The sequence below is a fragment of the Panthera tigris genome, chromosome D3 (genome assembly GCF_018350195.1).
Source record: "Panthera tigris isolate Pti1 chromosome D3, P.tigris_Pti1_mat1.1, whole genome shotgun sequence".
NCBI lineage: Eukaryota > Metazoa > Chordata > Mammalia > Carnivora > Felidae > Panthera > Panthera tigris.
In genome coordinates, this window is record NC_056671.1 from 80,313,260 (window position 1) to 80,327,877 (window position 14,618).

General features: G+C 50.5%; 1 long non-coding RNA gene across 1 annotated transcript in view; it reads right to left on the reverse strand.

The window, feature by feature from the left end:
- The window catches only part of LOC122232758, a 28,234-nt gene extending 14,287 nt beyond the window's left edge, over window positions 1-13,947 (reverse strand). The window contains exons 1-2 of the long non-coding RNA XR_006210151.1: window positions 13,832-13,947; window positions 13,560-13,730 (exon numbers count right to left, since the gene is read on the reverse strand). This is a non-coding gene — a long non-coding RNA (uncharacterized LOC122232758). The remainder of the gene's footprint in view (window positions 1-13,559; window positions 13,731-13,831) is intronic.
- Between the last annotated feature and the right edge of the window lie 671 nt (window positions 13,948-14,618).

Sequence of the window (14,618 nt, forward strand, 5' to 3'; positions counted from 1 at the left end):
GGAAGCTCCGCTCCCAGATGGAGCCCCGGCTGGGAGAGTGACAGGGCAGGCCTCTGCCCTGGGGGCAGCAGGTGGAGAAGCCCCCTCCCTCCCCCCTCCTCCTCCTCCTCCTCCGTCCTCTTGCCCCCTTGTTACCTTTGGGCTCTGTGGAGCTGTAGTCACACAGCAGAGCTGTCTCCAAACCTAACTGAGAAGGGAAGGACACCCCATATCCTGCTGGGTAGGGAGCTCACTGGTAATACAGCAAACCCAATTCCTTGCTGGAACGGAGCAGGGGAGGCCTCCGACCCAACATGCCTCTGACTCCTTCGTGTCATGGCCACATACACCGAGAGCCCATGGACCATTCTTGAGAACCCAGGGAGATGATGGCGAGGTCAAGAACACAGGAGATGGGCAGGTGGGGGTTCTCCTGGAGCTCATTCTTAGTTCGTGCTATTCCCCTTCACTCGCCCTCATTCAACAAGTCATGTCCTGGGCCTTATGTCCCAGAGCTTCAGGCTGGGCGTGAAAGCAAAGACAGGCCCTCTCCTCCAGGACCATTGGGCCCTGGGGACCCAGAGCTACGGGGCTAATCGCTGGAGAGCAAGACACAGGGAGGCACAGAGGGCATTGTGGCCCCGCCACCCAGGAAGTGCTGGAACCAAGGCCTAGGGCAGGTGTGATGTCCTCACGCTGGCCTGGGGTCCATGGGAGACGCGTGGAGGGCAGAGGGCCACTCCCGGTCAGTCAGTGGTGAGGGTGGTTTCTCACTACAGCCTAGGGCTTTGCTGTCTTCCTTTTCCTCGGCCATTTCTTCTTCCCCTATCTCTTCTCCATCTCTTCTGTTCACTCCACTTGTCATTGGGGTCCACCACAGAATCCTTCTCCTCCAGGAAGCATTTCTTCCTCCAGTTTTCAGTGGCCTCCCCCTTTCCTGAATGCCAACAGCCACAAGTACGTGTGGCAGAAAATTAAGCGCTTGAAGAAACTGCTAGGTTTGACTTTTTTTTGTTTGTTTGTTTTAGATCGGAAGCTACTTGGGCGTAAGGGTTACATCTCATACTTCGTTTTATCCCCCACGGTGCATAGCACACATTGCCACCCAGCATGTATTTATGGCTGCCAGAAATGCTGCAAAAGGGAGTCTCTCCCTTTCTGCCTCTGGACCTCTTCCTCCCTCCCTCCCTCCCAGATCTCAGTGGGAAAGAGCACAGAGACTGACATGACCCACACCGAGTCCCCTTTCTTGGCTCGCCCAGGAAAGCCTCTCGGGGGAAGCGTTCTGCAGATGGAAGGCAAAATCAGGCTGTGGACTTTTGGAGGAGGCAAAATTATAATTGGCATTTTTCTGCGGAGTGAGAACTCTGTAATTTAGGATTTTGCCTAATTGCTGTTTAGAGTTCCCAGGGACTGTTTCTCTTCAGGCAGTCATGTGTTTGTTGGAGAGGTGTGCTATTAATGGCTCCGGATCTCCATCCAACTGTGGCTCAAAGGTAAGATGACTCAGACGGGGAGCAGGTCAGTCCTGAGTTCTGCCTTTTCTCTAGAATCCTGATTTGTTGAGCCAGTGGAGGAGACGGAGCGGGGCTGGCGCCATCGAGGAGTTACAAGCACAGATTTGCAGGTGGCGTCTTTGGTCTTGGCTGCTCCGATTCCAGCTCAGAGCAGCCGGTAGCCAGAGACGAGGGGACACCAGAGGCGGGCAGGGCACATCCACGTTCTCCCTGCAGCTGGGCTCTCCTGGTGTGTGTCCGTATGTGTGCGTGTGCGCGGGTGAGGCTGCAGCCTGTCTGTTTCTAATCCCCACTGTGGACATTTTGGGAAGCTACCTACTTCCTTTGAACAATCCCTTTCGAGTGCTCCTCAGCGGGAGCAAGAATCAGCAGCAGCTTCCTCGGGTACCTGAGGAGGGATCAGGTGCTATACACCCCCTTTCTCCCTGTGACCCCCATATAGATTCAGACCCAACCGAACCAAGCCCACGCCGTCTCCGTCCGTCTGAGTTTGGGGTACCACCAGCAATCTTTTTTAAAAATAAGGCACACTGAAAGAACAGAAGTTATCTCCTATTTATCAATCATGGGCAAACACCTTGGCAAATGTAAGCTAGCTGCGCTTTCTATTCAACTTTTACAACTGGCAACTCCTTGTGGTTAGAGGTTAAGGCCACAGACGTTAAAGCCACAGGGAACAGGGCCTCCACGTGGGGCAGGGCCAAGCTGAGAACATCATGTTATCCAACTGTCCTATCTCCTGGGCCATCCTTTCACAGTTGGCCAAACCTTTCAACCAGGTGAAGCCTAGCTGAAGTGAACATTCCGGAAGTTTTGAAAGGGACAAAAGCACTGACGCCTCGCCACAACATAGCAGAGGGTTACATATAGAACGGACACACCGTGGGTGTGGGTGTGGGTGTAGGGAGGCGGGCACTGTGGGCAGGAATGGAGCGCAGCCAGCAAGAGCCGGCTCAACATTGCAAAATAATGGTAACAGTTACTATGTCCTATTTGCCTTCTAGGAGCCAGATGCTGTGCACACATTGTCTTAGTTTAATCTTTAAAGGGGCGCCTGAGTGGCTCAGTTGGTTGAGTGTCCGACTTAGGCTCAGCACATGATCTCGTGGCTCGTGGGTTCGAGCCCCACATCAGGCTCTGCACTGACAGCTCAGAGCCGGGGGCCTGCTTTGGATTCTGCGTCTCCCTCTCTCTCTGTCTCTCCTCCACTCCAGCACTATCTTGCTCTCTCAAATATAAATAAACATTAAAAAAAATTTTTTTTAGCGGTGCCTGGGTGGCTCAGTTAAGCATCTGACTTTGGCTCAGGTCATGATCTCACAGTTTGTGGGTTCGAGCCCCAGGTCGGGCTCTGTGCTGACAGCTTAGAGCCTGCAGCCTGCTTCAGATTCTCTCTCTCTTTCTCTGCCCCTCCCCTGCTCGCTCGCTCTCTCTCAAAACTAATAAACATTAAAAAAAAATTTAAGAGGGTCCTGGGTGGCTCAGTCAGTTGAGCGTCCGACTTCAGCTCGGGTCATGATCTTGAGGTTCATGGGTTCAGGCCCTGCGTCGGGCTCTGTGCTGAATGCTTGCTTAGAGGCTGGAGCCTGCTTCGGATTCTGTGTCTCCCCCTCTCCTCGCCCCTTCCCGGCTCATGCTCTGTCTAGTTCTGTCTCTCAAAAATAAATAAATGTAAAAAAAATCAGAAAAAACAATTTTTTTAAAGGACTGTATAGGAGCGCCTGGGCAGCTCAGTCTGTTAAGCATACGACTCGTGGTTTCGGCTCAGGTTATGATCTCAGGGTCCTGAGATCAAGCCCTGCATCGGACTTTGTGTATGGAGCCTGCTTGAGATTTTTCTCTCTCCCTCTGCCCCTCCCCTGCTCTCTCTCTCTCTCAAAAATAAACATTTTTTTTTTTAAAGGACTGTATAAAAGTGTTACCATCCACTCTTATGGATAAGGAAACAGACTCAGGTAACATATTAGTTTGCTCAGGCTGACTTAAAAAAGAACCACACACTGTGTGGCTCACCCAACGATTTCTTCTCTCACAATCCTCGGGCCCGGAAGTATGAGTTCAAGGGGAAGTGGCACCATGCTCCCTCTGAGATTCTGGATAGAAGCCTGTCTTCCTCTTCCTAGCTGCTGGCGGTAGCTGTGGATACATGGGCTTCCTGGTTTTGCAGCCACTGTCATTTCAGCCTCTACCTGTGTCCTCCCGTGGCCTTCTGCTGCGTGTCCTGTCTGTACCTTCTCCTCTACTTGTCAGAACCCCGGTCATATAACTGTCTCCCTCTCTCTCTGCCCCTCCCCCACTCGTTCTCTCTCTCTCTCTCTCTCTCTCTCTCTCAAAAAATAAATATTAAAAAAAATTTAAAAAAAAAAAAAAAAAAAAGAACCCCAGTCATATTGGATTAAGGACCGACCCTACTCCCGGAAGACCTTATCCCAACTAATTACACCTGAATGACTATTTCCAAATAAGATCACATTCTGAGGCACTGGGGGCAAGATTTTCGACACCTTTTTTGCAGAACACAATCCGATCTACGACACGAAGTATCTTTCCTGAGGGAACACTGCTAGCAAGTGCACAGAAAATCTGAACCTAGCACTGACTCCCACTTTTTCTTTCCCATACACTAATTTGGGCAATTGCATTAATTGACGCGTGTGAGATGCTCAAGTTTGTTTTAGCTTTGTATTTTCTTTCTTTTTTTTTTTTTAATGTTTACTTGAGACAGAGAGAGACAGAGCACTGGTGGGGGAGGGGCAGGGAGGAGCAGAGAGAGAGAGGAAGACCCAGAATCCCAAGCAGGCTCCAGGCACAGAGCCCGACCCGGGGCTCCAACTCACAAACTGCAAGATCATGACCTGAGCCGAAGTTGGACACTGGACCAACTGAGCCACCCGGGCTCCCCTAGCTTTGTATTTTCTTATCCACAACCTGCTGGTCCCTGCAATGGGAAGGCAAGAAGGAAGACGGGGAGGTAGGACCGAGGGGCTGAGTCAGACTCGGGGACTGTGTCTGGATCAGAGGCTCAGTCAGGAAAACAAAAACTGTAGCTAAGTATTTCAAACGGAGAAGAATACAGGAATGTGGTTTTCAAAGTGTCAGAAGGACTAAGGGAAGAGAGAGAGAGACACGATTAACAGGAACAAAAAAAGAGAGACTATGGTGGGAAGTCGCATGGGCAATATGGCAGCCTCGGTCTTTGAAGAAACGTCCCTTATCTAACTTTATAAATGTATGGTTAAGGGAAAGGGAAAGAAAGGGAAACTGTTAAAGCCTTGAAAGGATGCATCCTTCTGACCTTCCAGCTTGTGTGGTCCTCGGCTCTATCCACTGCCACCAGAGCTACATAATCTCTCAAAACGCAAGGTCTAGAACGCTGTGGAGAGCTCATGCCTGTGAGGTGAAAGACGGTCAGATTGGAGATACCTACCCGAAGCCAAGACCTCTGACGAGTGCCACTCTTGAACTAGAAAGAAACCGCCAGACAGAAGAACAACAAGAACACTGGCTTGTCTAAATCTTGACTCCAGATGAAGCGAAAAACCAGAACTCTCCCATGAAGTCTCCCCAAGAAAAGCTCCCGAGAAAGCTCCTAACCACAAGCCTACACTCCCGTGTGGTCTGTGGCCACAGTTCATAGTTTTCAGGGGCCCCCAAAATACTAAGCCCCAAATTTTGCTTAAGAGGATTCCAGGCCAGTAGCAGCCTGGGTGGCAGGCAGAAGCAAACATGAAAACTCTCTTGAAGGAACACACTTCAAATCCAGATCTACCACAGGTACAGTTCCAAGGAACAGGAGCTCACCACACAGATCGGCAAACATCTGAGGAAACTAGTCACCATACTTGAGAGGCAACAGAAACAGTGGCCACAGCAGGAGTCGCGAGACGGGGACCGGTGTTGGAATAATTAGAGACGAGTGATGAAATTGGTGTGCTTCATGTTCACATAAATAAATGGGCATTAAAATAGAATGATGAAACAGAAGGCCGTCAACAGTGACTCGGCCTTGTCTAGGAGGTTTCCATCGCAGTGGGCAAGTGGAAGTTGCCTGCAGACAAGGCCCTTGGTGTTCAGAGGAGCCTGAGTTTCTCCAGAGGGTTAAGGTGAGGACCAGCTGCTCGGTGCGGTGTGAGTGGGTGTGCTTTTGAGGGCTCAGGCAAGTACTTCCCCTTTCGACGTCTCCAACCGGACATGATTAGAGAGATGCTGAAAAAAGAGAATATTTTGGGGGGCCAGGGAGATGTTTTACGTAAAGAGAGAGAGGAAGGGAAGACAGAATATATCAATATGCGGGCACCATAGGTGGGCAATATGGTGGACGCCCCTGAGAAAGGAGAGCCCAATCTTTACTCCCTTTCAGTGCCTGGTTTGTGGGGTACCCGATGAGGCTCGGTCTCGGACCCTGGGGCTTCCAAACTCCCCCTACCAATCAAGAATAAGATCAACTTTTCAGCCAGTCGGTTAAGCACCCAACTCTTGATTTAGGCTAGGTCACGATCTCACGGTTTGGGTTCAAGCCCCGTGTTGGGCTCTGCACTGACAGGGAGAAGCCTGCTTGGGATTTTCTCTCCCTCTTTCTCTGCCCCTCCCCTGCTCCTTCTCTGTCCCTCTCCCTCTCTCAAAATAAATAAACAGTAAAAAAAAAAAAAAAATTAAGAAATGTGTTATTTTTTCCTATCTGAGTTTGTGGAATGAGATTCATATATATCACACAATCTCTGTACCTCCAGGGAATTTAAAGAAAGCTTTTCCCCATTTATGTGGGGGTCGGGGGCGGCCTGAGGGAAGATCCAGGACGTCCTGGCCTGTCCAGGATGTCAATGCAGAAAAGGGTGTGCTAGCCTCGCAGGAGGGAAATTCTAGGTCTCCTATGAGTTGGCTACAAGCGGGGCAAGGCTTTCCTTTGTTGCTGGTACTTAGGGTATTGTAAAGCTGGTGGGAGGGCAAGGAATGGGAAGGAAATTCATAAGATGACAAGATCAAAATACCAATTCATGTGCAAATCATGGGCTATCAGGTACTTCTAAGCACTCCCCCTAGGAGTAACTGTTCCACCAGAGGATCCAAGGGACACTCTGAGTATTCCATTTCATGTTTACAAACAGAAGTACAAATCAAGTAGCCTGGTTTCATTTCTTTAATGTTCAATTAATTTAAGATGCTTGGGATATGTGATCCAATGTCAATGGCTTTGACTACCATTGTTAAGGAATCACTGACATAGGTAATTTCATCCCAGAGCAATCCTGTTTGGGCAGGATCTGTGGTTATAGCTATTGATTTTTGGTGCTGCCTCTTCCTGGTTGAGAGGGCTCTTTAGGTTATACTTGGTAGCAGGAAATCCTTACCCAGAAGAAAATAGGTTAGTTGCTTGGGAAAAGAAAGCTCCAGAAAATAAAAACTTTTGAGGTTTTTTTTGTTTGTTTCTTTGCATTTTTTAAAAGCATTCCTAAGCAAGATTTTCACTTCTTCTATGATAAGCTTGTTCTTCTTGATGGAAAGAATACTCAGAGTAAAACAAAAAAAAGAAAGAAGGAAAACAGAAAAAAAAATTTTTTTGTAAACAGTAATTTACTTTTATTTTTATTTTTTCAAGTTTATTTATTTATTTTTGAGACAGAGGGGGAGAGAGAGAGGGAGCATGAGCATAGGAGGGGCAGAGAGAGAGGGACAGAGAGAATCCCAAGCAGGCTCTATGCTATCAGTGGGAAGCCCGACACAGGGCTCGATCTCACGAACCCAGGAGATCATGACCTGAGCCGAAATCAAGAGTCGAATGTTTAACCGACCCGGGTGCCCCAACAGTAAGTTAAAAGGGAGTCTTTGGGGGCACCTGGCTGGCTTAGTCAGTGGAGCATGCAACTCTTGATCTCGGGGTCATGAGTTTGACCCCACATTGGGCATCAAGCCTACTTTAAAAAAAAATAAACAAATAGGAGTATTTCGTCCATATTCTCACTTCCAATGGTTGAAGAGTGGAAAAGTTGGTACATAGGCTTCAAATTTCATGCGGCTTCTTTAACCAGTTTTCCTCTTTTGAACAGACAACTGAGGCACACTAGCAGCTCTCTGCTTATCTTCGATGCCAGTGAGTTATACTAAGAACCTACTTGAGGCATTTCAGCGATGTCTTGTGGAGCCTGAACTGACCCAACAGGAATAAATGTTTAACAGTATTTTCCCACAAGGGGCACTGATGTACTTAAAACAAGGCATCCTGGGCAGGCAGCATGAAGTCAGAAGGAGAGGCTGCCTCCAGCCCGCAGATGCCATTAATAAACCTCCAGGAGCCTCACAGCTACAGCGTGGGGACTCCCATCTCCCACCTGGACTAAGAAATTGATCTCTTGGAAATGAACGAGGAGGACAATTTTAAATTTAACTACTGGGTCGCCCACGTCCAATGCACCTTCTGTCACGATACTAGTTCAAGGGGACATCCTGAGTTGAAGATCTGGCTCTGTTGGCGGAGGCCTTTAGCCTAATCAAGAAATTTATGGGCAGACAGATCTGCTAGGGAGCCAGACATCTTCTCTAAATCGAGACATCACAAGTCATTTAGCAGCTGATCTACGGTGTCCCTGAGCTTCCTCGAGGTCAATTAGAGGACCTTATCCATTTAGTTCAGCTTTATGACTTTAACAAATGACTTGCTGGGTTTCTTTCTTCCTTTCCTTCCCTTCCTTCCTTCCTTCTTGCCTACCAGAACTAATAAAAACTTCATGGAAATTTAGAGACACCTCCTCGGGAGCATTTGATTCCCTGCCTACCTGTTCTAGTCCGTATTGGGAAATTCCAAATGCCCAGCTTTGAAAAACAGGATAGAAACCAGTGAAGGAACTAGGTATGCTGATATCCAGCCTACACGGAGGCAGGAGACCTTGGAAAGTAGGAAGAGGAACATCACAGAATGTTTGGTGCCTGCCACTCCACACGGAGCCAGCCATCATGGATGCGATAACTCTCTGGCTTCTGCCTCTGAAAACATTCAGTGAGAGCTGGTGACTTGGTTGGTATTTCAGACAAAGAAATGAGGGCATGGACTGAAAACAGACAGGGCTTTAAGGCTCTAAGAATGGCAGCTTTATGTCAAAATTCCAACAAAAACAGTGTTCGCCCCCCCCCCCCCCAGCTTTTTAAGGCAACAGGAGAGTCTAGATCCAAAGTTCTGTATAACCCCTCTCAACTTAAACTCTAGCAACAACAAACAGTGCTTTGGCACAGTTTACGTTATTCTTGGCAAGGCTCAGATCTCAGGTGACATTAAAGGTGACTATATAGATATATATACAATGAAGTCAGCTTATAATTAATTTCTGTTAGATTTACTAATTTAACCGCATAGGAGTTAAAAGCTTCTACAAGACAGAGAATACCATAAGCAAGTAGATAATGACGTATGACACAATGAGACGCAAAGCGCTGATTTCCTTAATATACAAAGAGCTCTTAAAATGGAATAAAAAGATAAGTTAACCCAATAATGGGCTTTTGCGTATGTCACAAATATTTTAATCTGGCATGACATTTACCCCTTGATTATATTATTTTGCAATTTTCACAGGCTTGTATTTTACGTGGTTCCATCTGTATGCCTTTCTACCGCTTTTATGCTTTGAAAGGCATGTCTCATTCTGAAAATCATCCATTTGATTTTGGACTTGGGAGGGCACCAATTTCTGATCCATCTGTAGAATTTTTGGTGATGGTTAACAATAAAAATAGACTCACATTTTCCAAAATAACTAGCCATTTTTTCCAGCTTTCATTTATTGAGTGGTCCTGTCTTTCCCCATTGATGTGTAACCTTTATCATATATTAAATGCTTCTGTGAGCTAAAAATAAAAAGTAATTTTGGTTGAGTGCCGTGAATTAATCGGAGGCGTTTACAGAGGTGGTGTTTGCACACGCGGCTGTCCTTCCTTTTCCCTCTGCCCTACCCCCTTCCTCCCCAGAGACTGAAAATAGAGGGAAGGAAGCCAGGGAAACATTAAACACGATCTGCTGCTCTGGATAATGTCTGTGAAGAAAACAAGCTGGCTGAGGTTTTATGATTTATGCTGCTTCGAGAACCCTGCGAAAGGGACAACAGCCGCCATGCGCTGGGGCGACGGTCCATTCCGGGGACTGTTCCGGCACTCCCCCGGAAGCCATCACTCCCTCCTCGTGACCACCCGCGAAGTGGGTGCTGTTATCATCACCCCAATTTTAGAGATGAGGAACCAAGCCCAGAGATGTCATGACACTTTCCCCAAAATCATTTGGCAGCACAACGGCCTGAAATATGGCCAAGCCAGCCAATCAATAATGGTGATGGAGCGTGCCCTTCTTCAGAACGCTTCCTCTCCGCAAAGACAAGTGTCAACAAATGCGCGGAGGAAGGTCCCTGAAGGTGGGACCTGGGGGAGCAAGTGCTCTCACGTGGGACACGAAGTGACAAAGCCAGGTGGACTCCAAATTCTGAGAAAAGTAGTCCGCCGCTCATTTCTAGGTACTCATTGAACTCCCGGTTGCTTCAGAGCAACGCTCTCCTTTCCAGGAAAGCGACGAAGGCAGCTTTTCATGTATTTAACTGGCTTAGGAGGGCAGGGCAGAAACCTCTCCACCACAAGATCCCATCGTAGTGTGCAGAATTCTGGACCTGAGTCTTTGGAGATTAGTGGCCTCTGGGTGTTTTCACCACTGACGGCCCACTGTTGAGCCAGCAGACTTTGACTGAGCGACTTAATGGGCCAGTAGGTGACAGGCACAGGGGCACACCATAAAGTGGTGCTGTGGCCCCCAGGCCAAGGCAGTGCAATGTGGCATGGGAGGCTTCTGCCTTGGGTCTCCTCTGAAATGGGGCTCTGTTTACATGAAGTCAGACACTAGACTCGAGTCAGACATCGGGAGCGGGGGATTCCTGGGCCTGCCTTGTATCTTGCCATCTTCATTACCATACCCTGGTCGGTGCTCCTATCTGGAAACGCCGACATGGTTCTACATTTCTCTGAAGGCTATCACCAGCCTGAAGTGTACAGGAATGTTTTCTACAGCGTGAACATTGCCAGACAGATACAATGTGTTTTTTTTTTTTTTAATTTTTTTAATGTTTTATTTGTTTTTGAGACGGAGAGAGATGGAGCATGAGCAGGGGAGGGGCAGGGAGAGAGGGAGACACAGAATCCGAAGCAGGCTCCAGGCTCCGAGCTGTCGGCACAGAGCCCGACGCGGGGCTGGAACTCACGAACCGCGAGATCGTGACCTTAGCCGAAGTCGGACGCTTAACCCACTGAGCCACCCAGGCGCCCCTTCGATGTTTTACTATCGAACGCAAGAAATATTGCTGGTCGATTTGGTTTTGCTTTTTGGTGGCGGGTGTGTATGTGATTTTCGTTGTTATTGTTGTTTCCCGTCTTAGTAGCAAGGAACTGGCTTGGCTGATCCAGACTTGACTAGCCAGCTGGCCCCACATCAGAAAGACTCAGTCTCTCCTTCTCATGCCGTGCAATCACTTCCAACTCCCTGATGGGGAATGGGCCGCTTCATCTTTTTGTCAGTTCAAACCACATCCTGCCCATTTCCACCTTCCAGAAGACACTCGTGACATTGGTTTTAAGATGCGGCAGGCTTCTTGGTGAAGAGATAGCAGAGGCCTTTTCACAGAAGTGAAAATAATTCATCCGGCGGTTAACATGTCAAGTCTGGGCACTGAGTTCACCCACCCCCCACCTCCAGCTTGATCCGAATCCCCGATTTGGAGGGCGAAGTGCCATTCAGCCTCCTCTCACTATCTTGACTTTTAGAGCTTTCCAGATAAAACGGAGCGTGAGGCTGGCGACAGGTGCCACCGTGAGAGGCCGACACGCTGTCTGGACGCGGGCCTGAATCAAGCTGATGGCAAAGGTGTAGGCTGTAGTAGTTGGAAGGAACCTTACTGAGCTTTAAATCGCTTTGCAGAGGAGGGAACATCCTCGTTTTTATCACTGAGGAAACGGAGTCCCAGGACAGTCAGTGTTTTGACCGAGGAGACAGAGCCTGTTAGAGACGGAACTTGGACTGGTACCCTGGGTCTTGGAGCCCCCGGCTCGAGCTCATTCTAAACAGACCAGCTGTACCCATACCTGTAACTTAAGGATCACGGACATCAGTGGAATTGGTGAATTCGACCTGCTGAACGGGTTGGGTCCTGGTGGCAGAGGCACACAGCCACAGCTGGAAACTGTTCGTTAAGAGCGAGGACAGGGCCAGCACCAGGCTCCGGCCACGAGGCAAGCAGGGATACCAAATGCAATAAATGTTTTCAAAGAATGTGTCACTTGAAGAAAAGAAAAAGGAAGAGGGGGAGGAGCAGGGGCATTGTGGCTAAAGTAATCATTATTAGAGAATCAGAACTCTTTGGAATTTTTAAAGTGATGGTTGGAATCATTTTAATTTTTAAGCGCATGATGGCAGACACCACAGTCTTTCCATTGGTCCCAGGGAGTGGGGGAAGTGACGGATGAGAGAGCCGCGGCCTCAAGCAGGGCTGCAGAAGGAGCCAGACCTGGGCCGCCGGCGTCCAGGATTCAGGACCAGCCTGAGGGACGCGTGATCCGAGGGTGCACTCCACGGCCCCACGACGTCCCGTGGGTGCATGGGACCTGTCTCGGTGCCTCTTCCGGGAGGGCTTGGACAAGCTAAGGCGGCCCCGACTGCACGAAACAGCACTTTTCAAAGACATCTCCCCCAGAGGCCTCTGACCTTGGACAATTTTATCGCCAGGTTCAGGGCACCCCTTATCTTTCAAGAGTACGAGGCAGCTTGTAAATGGTTGACTTATTAACTCAGCTTTGGTTCTTGGTGGGAAGCCGAGGCCTGAACGACACTCTAATGCTGGGGCGGGCGCCCGGGGGGCAGCTGTTGGCGCCTCTCAGCTCCACGCCGTGGCCTCCCTGGGGGCAGCGGGGCCCGTGGCCGGGATGGGGAAGGGGAAAGTGGAGGCGGCTGTGGCTGCAATGCGTGCCTTTTGAGCAAACAGCCAACACCTGGAAGGATCCGTCCCAGCCTGTCCCGGCTCAGAGCGTGAGGTGAACGCAGCCCCGAGGTGGGGCGCTTTCCCCTGGTGGCGGTTTAACTGACAGTCCAGGCGACGAGCGGGCTGGGCCGGCTCAGCTTGCATCACCAACCACTGTGCCAACTGAGGAAGGAGATGAGCCTTTTCCTACCCCTATGGTCAAAAACGAATTTCCTTTAGGGCTGTCCCCTCCACCGTCTCCTGTACATGCCCTATTTTTAGTTCTCAAGTTGGTCTCGTGTGTGTGTGTGTGTGTGTGTGTGTGTGTGTGCATGTGCACGTGTGTGTGGGGTGGTGTGCAATTTTCCTTGTATGCATTCAAGCCTCAGCCTGGTGCCTGGCCCCTGGCCTCTGGCTTCCTTTCGTGGCTCAAGACATGCCGTGGCTGCAGTTCACCGCTGGTCAGGGTCGGGCACCCATGGGTCCCCAGGACACAGGTCCCGTTTGGGAAGACTCCATCGACGTGGCTAACTATGAATTCAGTGCTGGGCATGCTCAGGGCATTCACGAAGCCTTTCTGCTCACTCAAGGAGTATTCTGACAGCTGTGTCCCCAGGCTTATACCCACCAGCTCGCCAATAAAGTCCTCACCCTGCCATCAAGCCGTCCCCACAGAAGGACGAGGAGCCTTCCCCTTGGAGGCACTGCACCTGCACCCTCGCCCCACACCACCTGCACACCCCCTCCTGTGCATTGGGTTCATCCCCACCTTGGTCCTCTGTCTGGCCAGGAAGTAGAGGACTTCACGGAAGCAGTGAAGATAGAAAAGGAGTGTTTGTGGGGCACCTGGGTGGCTCCGTCGGTTAAGCCCCCCGACTCTTGATTTCCGCTCAGGTCACGATCTGACCTTTCCTGAGTTCGAGCCCGCATTGGGCCCTGCGCTGAGATCGGGGAGCCTGCTTGGGATTCTCTCTCTCTCCCTCTCTCTCTCTCTGCCCCTTCCTTGCTTGTGCTCGTTCTTTCTCTTTCTCAAAACAAGTAAATGAACATTCTTTTAAAAAAATAAAAAGAAAACACGTGTTTGTACCTGATCATAAGCCGATTCGGGCCCGCAGTCCCGGCGCCATGGGCGCCTCTGGTTGCTTCAGACTCACGGAGACACTCTACGTCCCAAGGCTGCGGCAGGACCATCCAGGGCAGGTTCAATTCCACGGAAGGACCAGCCAAAGCTGGCTGCCCATTGTTAGGACCTAAGACTCTAGGAAGAAGGAAAAGAATAAGAGGGGAGAACGAACGCCAGAACGAGGGAGGAAGGGAAAGCAGCTGAGGGCGGACGGAGCGAGCAGAGACGGGACGTACCCACGGTTCGCACCGGTGCCACCCCTGGTCCTGGGCTCGCTCTACCTAAGTCTGTGGCCCCGAGGGCAAAACGGCCCCAAGCCTGAGACCAGGAAAGCTAAGGCCAGGCCAGCCGGGTGCAGCCCTGGGGAGTGTGCACAGGGGGACTGCCCTCTTCCCGCAAGCCGGCGCCAGAGAGCACGCGGCAGCGCCCCCTGCCGGCCTGGAGGGGAACGACCGGCTCCGAGGCCCCGCTTCCCCGGGGAAGGCTCGCCTGGCCTCCCCTCTGCGACCCTGACCCCAGCGCGCAACCGGGCGGTCCTGGGCCTGAGTCCGCGGTCAGGTCGCTTCTGCTCTCGCAGACATCAGGGGAGGAGGCTCGATGAAGCCCCAGGGCCCTAATGGAACGGGCTTTGAGGAGCCTGAGGCCACGTTCAAGGATGTTGAGGTTCCCACTGGAATAAAGGCTGCGAGGACCACACCGTGCTTTGCAGCCAGTCCCGGTGCGGTATATGCGTGTGCGAGCTCGAGATCGCCCTCCCACTGCTCGCAGATCCACCCAAATCCCCTCTGGTTCCTGTTCTGGGCTGGGCGTGGAGCCCCCTTGGCGCACAGGCTTGCCGTGCTGATGTTTTACCGTTGCTGAGCTTAAACAGATGTGGTCAAGGACGGCGGACCCCCAGTCTGACCTCCCTGGCTCTGCTCTGCATATGTAATCCCCAGCCCCCCGCAATCGATCATTCTCGTCTGGCCATCTCTCCCCCTCCTGTGTGACCACCAGTTGCTCACCAATAATTTGAAACTGTTG